Source organism: Scyliorhinus torazame, chromosome 14, assembly GCF_047496885.1.
Source record: "Scyliorhinus torazame isolate Kashiwa2021f chromosome 14, sScyTor2.1, whole genome shotgun sequence".
NCBI classification, from domain to species: Eukaryota; Metazoa; Chordata; class Chondrichthyes; order Carcharhiniformes; family Scyliorhinidae; genus Scyliorhinus; species Scyliorhinus torazame.
The window spans coordinates 175,310,686-175,319,417 of NC_092720.1; positions in this window are offsets into that span (position 1 = coordinate 175,310,686).

Sequence of the window (8,732 nt, forward strand, 5' to 3'; positions counted from 1 at the left end):
CTAGGGGGCATAGGTTTAAGGTGAGAGGGGCAAGGTTTAGAGTAGATGTACGAGGCAAGTTTTTTACGCAGAGGGTAGTGGGTGCCTGGAACTCACTACCGGAGGAGGTAGTGGAAGCAGGGACGATAAGGACATTTAAGGGGCATCTTGACAAATATATGAATAGGATGGGAATAGAAGGATACGGACCCAGGAAGTGTAGAAGATTGTAGTTTAGTCGGGCAGTATGGTCGGCACGGGCTTGGAGGGCCGAAGGGCCTGTTCCTGTGCTGTACATTTCTTTGTTCTTTGTTCTTTGTTACCATATTAAAAACGCCAAATGCTGTCATTCTGATTTTAAACAGCCAGTTCACATCCAAAGAGTTAATCAATATTAACTTGAATTACCATAGAGAGACATTCACCCCAATAGCAACAGTGGGACGAAAGGGGCCGAGAATATTCTCTTTGGCTCAAAGAGGCTGAGACGGCGAATGAGAGACGGTCCAAAGTTCAACTGGTATGTGGGTGGAGATGTTCAATCGCGAAAATAGAGAGAGAGTTTGTTTGAACTGACAATATTCAGGAAGGAGAGGAAAGGGATACAGGATGAAATGGTTTTTAACAAATCAGCAGGGGTCGACGTGACCAAGCTCCTCTGTAGAATACCCGTCACCCGGCACGTTGATCATGGCCAATCCAGCGAAACTGCTAATCGATGGGCAATCTGGCACACTTTAGCATGGCCAATCCACCGAACCTTCACATCTGGGAGGGAGGGACCGCGAGCAGGTGGAGAAAACCGATGCAGACACCGGCAGCACGTGCAAATACCATCTGCTTGGGATGAATATCGAAATTGTGACAGATTATATATTATAGCGATTGCTTTTATGGAACCAAGGAAAAGGCATCCTAACTATGTATCTACTAAAGTTGTAATTCTAGAGTCATAAAGTGTGGGTCATGATAGATTCCAAACAGTTGATGACCAAATACATCGACAGTTACAGCTTGCTTCGGCGGAAACGTGAGGCGCCGTAATTGTTTAGTGGTTATTACTCTGCGTTGTTGACGCAGCAACCTCGGTTCGAATCCGAGTCAGGGCAGCGATAAGTTGATGTGTTTTTCACAAATGAACGGATGAGGAATTCTCTATATGAAGGACTCTTTAAAACGGGTTCACAGCTGAGTGCATGCTTCTTCTCCTGTTTGATGTTCCAGAATTCAAACGATTATGAATACGAGAATCTCTTCAGCTCCCTGTTATTTATTTTAACTATTATCATAAAGCATACTCCTCAGGTTATTGTCTGTTTGGAAGTGAAAGCATAGAACATAGAACGTAGAACATTACAGAGCAGTACAGGCCCTTCGGCTCTCGATGTTGCGCCGAGCCGTGAAACCACTCGAAAACCCATCTACACTATTCCCTTATCGTCCATATGTCTATCCAATGACCATTTGAATGCTCCTAGTGTTGGCGGGTCCACTACTGTAGCAGGCAGGGCATTCCACGCCCATACTACTCTCTGAGTAAAGAACCTACCTCTGACATCTGTCTTATATCTATCTCCCTTCAATTTAAAGCTATGTCCGCTCGTGCTAGAAATCACCATCCGAGGAAAAACGCTCTCACTTACCATCCTGTATGCCTCAATTAAGTCACCATCATTCTGGTAAATCTCCTCAGCATGCTTTCCAATGCTTCCACATCCTTCCTATAATGCGGCGACCAGAATTGCACGCAATACTCCAAATGCGGCCGCACCAGAGTTTTGTACAGCTGCAACATGACTTCATGGCTCAGAAACACAATCCATCTACCAATAAAAGCTAACACACCGTACGCCTTCTTAACAACCCTCTCAACCTGGCGGGCAAATTTCAGGGATCTATGTACATGGACACCGAGATCTCTCTGCTCATCCACACTGCCAAGAATCTTACCATTAGCCCAGTACTCTGTCTTCCTGTTATTCCTTCCAAAATGAATCACCTCACATTTATCTGCATTAAACTCCATTTGCCACCTCTCAGCCCAGTGCTGCAGCTTATCTATGTCCCTCTGTAACTTGTAACATCCTTCCACACTGTCCACAACTCCAACGACTTAAGTATCATCTGCAAATTTACTCACCCATCCTTCTACGCCCTCCTCCAGGCCATTTATAAAAATGCCAAACAGCAATGGCACCAAAACAGATCCTTGTGGTATACCACTAGTAACTGGACTCCAGTCTGAACATTTCCCACCAACCTTTGTCTTCTTCCAGCTAGCCAATTCCTGATCCAAACTCCTAAATCACCGTGACTCCCATGCCTCCGTATTTTCTGTAATAGCCTACCGTGGGGAACCTTCTCAAACGCTTTACTCAAATCCATATACACCACATCAACTGCTTAACCCTCGTCCAAGTGTTTGGTGACCTTCTCAAAGAACTCAATGAGGTTTGTCAGGCACGACCTAGCCTTCACAAAACTGGGTTGACTATCTCTAATCAAATTATTCCTTTCCAGATGATTATACATCATACCTCTCATAAACCTTTCCAAGACTTCATCCACAACAGAAAAATCGCTCACTGGTCTATAGTTACCGGGGTTGCCTCTACCCCCCTTCTTGAACAAGCGGACAACATTTGCTATCCTCCAATCTTCTGGTACTATTCCTATAGACAATGATGACATAAAGATCAAAGCCAAAGGCGCAGCAATTTCCTTCTAGCTTGCCAGAGAATCCTAGGATAAATACCATCCGGCACAGTGGACGTATCTATTTTCAAACTTTCCAGAATTGTTAACACCTCCTCCTTATTAACTCAAAGCCGTTCTTGTCTCGTAGCCTGTATCTCAGTATTCTCGACGACAACATTGTCTTTTTCGTGCGGGAATGCTGACGGAAATTTTTCATTTAACACCTCTTCTATCTCCTCAGACTCAATGCACAACTTTCCACTACTGTCCTTGTCTGGCCCTACTCTGACCCGAGTCATTCTTTTATTCCTGACATATCGGTAGAAAGCTTTAGGGTTATCCTTGATCCTACCTGCCAAAGACTTCTCATGTCCCCTCCTGGCTCTTCCTGCCTCTCCTTTTAGGTCCTTCCTCGCTAACTTGTAACTCTCGAACTAACTGAACCTTCACGTCTCATCATTACGTAAGCTTCCTTCTTCCTCTTGACAAGTGATTCAACTACTTTAGTAAACCACGGTTCCCTCGCTCGGCCACTTCCTCCCTGCCTGACAGGTACATAATTATCAAGGACACGCTGTAGCTGTTCCTTGAACAAGCTCCACATTTCAATTGTGCCCATCCCCTGCAGTTTCCCTCCCCATCCTATGCATCCTACTATCATAATTGCCGTTCCCCCAGCTATAACTCTCGCCCTGCGGTATTTACCTATCCCTTTCCATAGCTAAAGTAAACGGAATCGAAATGTGGTCACTATCACCAAAGTGCTTACCTACCTCCATATCTAATACCTGTCCTGGTTCATTTCCCAGTACCAAGTCCAATATGGCCTCGCCTCTCGTTGGACTATCTGCATACTGTGTCAGAAAACCCTCCTGCACACATTGGACATGTTTGATGATGATAGTTAAAATATAAAACCGGGAGCTGAGGAGATTCTCGTATTCTCATCAGTTTGAATTCTGGAGCATCAAACAGGAGCAGAAACATGTGCTCAGCTGTGAACCCGTTTTAATGAGTCCTTTACTCAGAGAAAACCTCATCGGTTCATTTGGGAAAAACACATTAATTTATCACTGACGTGATTCGGATTCGAGCCGAGCTTGCTGCGGCCACAACGAAGAGCCTAACCACTATCCGAACACGGCGTATTACGTTACCGCCGACGCAACGTGTAACTGTCGAAGCACTTGGTCATCAACTGTTTGGAATGCATCATTGCCCACACTTTATGACTCTCCAATTACCACTTTAGTACAAACACATTTTGGACGCCTTCACCTTGGTTCCATACTAATGTTCCTGCAGCAAGGTATATATACGCTTTAACCCAGGCTCATAAAAATAACAATGCAACCGCTATAATATACAATACATTACAATTTCGATATTCATCCCGAACATATGGTATTTGGACGTTCACCTGGTGTCTGCATCAGGTTTCTCTGCCTGCTCGAGGTCCCCCTCACATTCCAAATATGTGAAGGTTCGGTGACTGGCCATGCTAAAGTGTGCCAGATTGTCCATAGATTAGCAGTTTCGCTGCATCTGTCATGATCAACGTGCCGGGTGACGGGTATTCTACGGAGGAACTTGGTCACGTCGTCCCCTGCTGATTTTTTGGAAACCATTTCACCCTGTATCCCTTTCCTCTCATTCCTGAATATTGTCAGTGCAGACAAATTCTCTCTCTCTGTGCACGATTGAACTTCTCCGCCCACACACCAGTTGCACTTTGGAGCGCCTCTCATTGGCCGTCTCACTCTCTTTGATCCAAAGAGAAACATCACCGCTCCCTTGGTCCCACTGTTGCTCTTGGGGTGAATGTCTCGCTGTGGAAGGTCAAATTAATATGGATTCAGTCTTTGGATGTGAACTGACTGGTTAAATTCAGAATGACAGCATTCGGCGTGTTTAATATTGGAACCGGAGGAAATAAATCAAATCAATGTGGCATGAAATATAAAAGGAACCAGGGTGGCTGATACGATCCGACAGAGGGACGCAGTTTCAAAAGCAATTCACAGGTGGTGGGATAACACTCCTTCTCTGGGTGCGATCGAACCACCAACCTTTCGTTTAACAGTCGAACGCGCAAACCGATTGCGCCACAGAGACGAAAAGAGCTGCATTTTCTCTCGAATTCACATGCCAATTTATGATGGAAACAATCTCATCTTCTCCACAACATAATAACAAATTATTACCGATGCACCAATCTGGAACAAAAACACAAACAGGTGTGCAATCTCAGCAGGACTGAAAGCATCTGTGGAGAGAGAATTGGTGTTTCAAGCCAGGGTGACTTTGTGTGCCCCAGTGCGAAGACTACACTGTTTTCCGTAGGCCTGTCAATAACGCGCCTACGCGCCTTCTACATTCGAGCCATTGTTGTATTTTCTGCTTCCAAATATTCGCATTGAAACTAAAATTTAATTGTATTTTCTGATGTGCAGGAAGGACAGTTTTCTTATTTTCTAAACATCAGTTAATTTCTCGAATCATTCTAAACAAGGGAAATACGTCTTGACTGTCGCTGTTGAGACGGGCAGCGCCCTTGTTTCTCCTTGGATTCGGTTTCTCGAAGTGTTTCCCAACATTCACAAATCTGGTGCTTGATTTTCGGGTGTCGCTTTGTTTCCGTTTTCTCCACTGCCAGCTGGCTCTATTTCCCAAAACCCTGCCCACTCCTCCTCATTGCATTATGACCAGATGTCTGGAGATTCATTTATATGGAGAAACTATCGAGACCAAGATTATTATCCGCGTATACAGAAGGTTCAGCGGGTATTTGGTTGAGACACTTAAACATTTTGGGTGAATGGCCGAAGAAGCTGATGCAGCAACTTTAGAGAGACCGTTTTCACTTCCAAAAAGGAAAGAACCGGAGGAGTATGCTTGATGATAATAGTTAAAATATAAAACCGGGAGCTGAGGAGATTCTCGCATTCACAACCGCTTGAATTCTGGAGCACCAAACTGGAGCAGAAGCGTGCACTCAGCTGTGAACCCGTTTTCAAGAGTCCCTGACACACAGAATTCCTCATCCGTTCATTTGGGAAAAACACATCAATTTATCGCTGTTGTGAATCGGATTCGAACAGAGGTTGATGCGGTCACAACGCACAGTACGAACCACTATATCGTTACCGCCGAAGGCAACTTGCAACTGCCGATGTACTTGGTCATCAACTGTTTGGAATCTATCATGGCCCACACTTTATGACTTCCTGATTACAACTTTAGTAGATACACAGTTTGGATGCCTTAAACGTGGTTCCATCATAATGTTCCTGCAACAATGATATGTGCACTTTAACCCAGGCTCATAAAAATAATCATGCAACCGCTATAATATTTAATACATAACAATTTCGATATTCATCCCAAACATATGGTATTTGGACGTTGTCCCGGTGTTTGTCTGGGTTTTCTCCGCTTGCCAGAGATCCCTCCCACAGACCAATGATGTGAAAGTTCGGTGGATTGGCCAATGCTAAAGTGTGCCACATTGTCCATGGATTAGAGGTTTAGCTGTATTGGACATGCTCAATGTGCCGGGTTACGGGTATATGCCGGCGAACTTGATCGCATCGCCCCCTGCTGATTTTTTGAAGCCATTTCATTCTGTACGCCTTTCCTCTCATTCCTGAATATTGTCAGTGCAACCAATCTGTCTCTATTTCCACGATTGAACTTCTCCCGCCCACATACCAGTTATACTTTGGAACGTCTCCCATTCGCCCTCTAACCCTCTTTGAGCCAAAGAGTAAAATCCCGGCACCTTTCGTCCCACTGTTGCTACTGGGGTGAATGTCTGTCTATCGTAGTTGAAATAAATATTGATTAACTCCTGGGGTGTGAACTGACTGCTTAAAATCAGGATGACAGCATTTGTCGTGTTTTCTCTTGGAACCGGTGGAAAGAAAGCAAATCAATGTGGCATGAAATATAAAAACCACCAAGGTGGGTGATTTGGTCCCACAGAGATACGAAGTATAAAAAAACACATCAGCCGGGGTGGGATAACAGCCCCTTTTTGGGTGGAATCGAACCACCACCCCTTCGATTCGCAGCCAAACGCGCTCACCGATTGCGCCACAAAGACAACAGCGGATCGGCCTCGAATAAACATGACAAATTACGATCGCAACAGTCTCATCTAGTCCACATCAGAATAGCAAATTATTGATGATGCACAAATCTAGATCAAAAACACCAAACGCTGGGCAATCTCAGCAGGTCTGACAGCATAGAATTTACAGTGCAGAAGGAGGCCATTCGGCCCATCGAGTCTCCACCGGCCCTTGGAAAGAGCACCCTACCCGACAGCATCTGTGGAGAGAGAACGTAGTCTGTGTTGCAAGCCAGGGTGACTTGTGTCACAGAACTAAGACCACACCATGTTCAGTCGCCATGTCAATAACGCGCCTCCAGCCTTCTACATTCGAGCCATTGTTGTATTTTCTGCTTCCAGATATTCACAATTAAACCAATATTAAACTGTGTTTTCTGATGTGCAGTAAGGACAGTTTTCGTGGTTTCTAAATATCAGTTAATTTCTCGAATTATTCTAAACAACGGAAATGTGTCTTGACTGCCGCTGATCAGTCGGGCAGCGCCCTTCGTTCTCCCCGGATTCTGATTCTCGAAGTGTTCCTCAACATTCACAAAACTGGTGCTTGATTTTCGTGCGTCTCTGCGTCTCCATTTTCTCCACTGCCAACTGGTTCTATTTCACAAAAATTCTACCCATTCCTGCTCATTGCATCATGACCAGATGACAGGAAATACATTTACATGGAGGGACTGTCGACTTCTCCGCCCGCATACCAGTTATACTTTGAAACGTCTCCCATTCGCCCTCTAACCCTCTTTGAGCCAAAGAGAAAAATCTCGGCACCTTTCGTCCCACTGTTGCTACTGAGGTGAATGTCAGTCTATCGTAGTTGAAATAAATATTGATTAACTCCTGGGGTGTGAACTGACTGTTTAAAATCAGGATGACAGCATTTGTCGTGTTTTCTATTGGAACCGGTGGAAAGAAAGCAAATCAATGTGGCATGAAGTATAAAAACCACCAAGGTGGGTGATTTGGTCCCACAGAGAGACGAAGTATAAAAAACACTTCATCCGGGGGTGGGATCACGGTTCGTCTCTGAGAGACCATCGAGACCCAGATTATTCTTAGCGTATAAGGTTCAGTGCGTATTTGGTTGAGACATTTGAACGATTTGGGTGAATAGCCTTAGAAGATGATGCAGCAAATTTTAAAAAATATATATATATTTATTAAAGTTTTTTAACACAATTTTTCTCCCTTACAATCAATAACCCCCCCCCCCTCCCCGTAACCAAAAAAAAAGAGAAATCGCGCAGAGCAAGATATATACATGGCAAAATGACATATGTACACTGGCCCTCACCCATACGTGCCAGTTTCCCCAACCCTTCATGTTATCTCTTGCTCATCCACCCTCCCAGGCAGTCCCCCCTATCCCCCCCTCTCGCCCCCCTCCAAGGACGTGCCCTCCACCCACCCCCCCCCCCCCCCGCCAAGGATGCTGCTGCTGACCTTCCTCTAATGCTCCGCGAGATAGTCTAGGAACGGTTGCCACTGCCTGTAGAACCCCTGCGCAGACCCTCTCAAGGCGAGCTTAATCCTCTCCAACTTTATGAACCCAGCCATATCATTTATCCAGGCCTCCAGGCTGGGGGGCTTCGCCTCCTTCCACATTAGCAAGATCCTTCGTCGGGCTACTAGGGACGCAAAGGCGAGAATGCCGGCCTCTTTCGCCTCCTGCACTCCCGGTTCATCCACTAGTCCAAATATTGCTAGCCCCCAGCTTGGCTTGACCAGGACTTTCACCACCTGAGATATTGCTCCCGCCACTCCTCTCCTGAACCCCGCCAGTGCCGGGCATGACCAAAACATATAGACATGGTTCGCCGGGTTCCCTGAGCACCTTCCACATCTGTCCTCTACTCCAAAGGACCTACTCAACCTCGCCCCCATCAAGTGCGCTCTGTGGACCACCTTAAATTGTATCAGGCTGAGC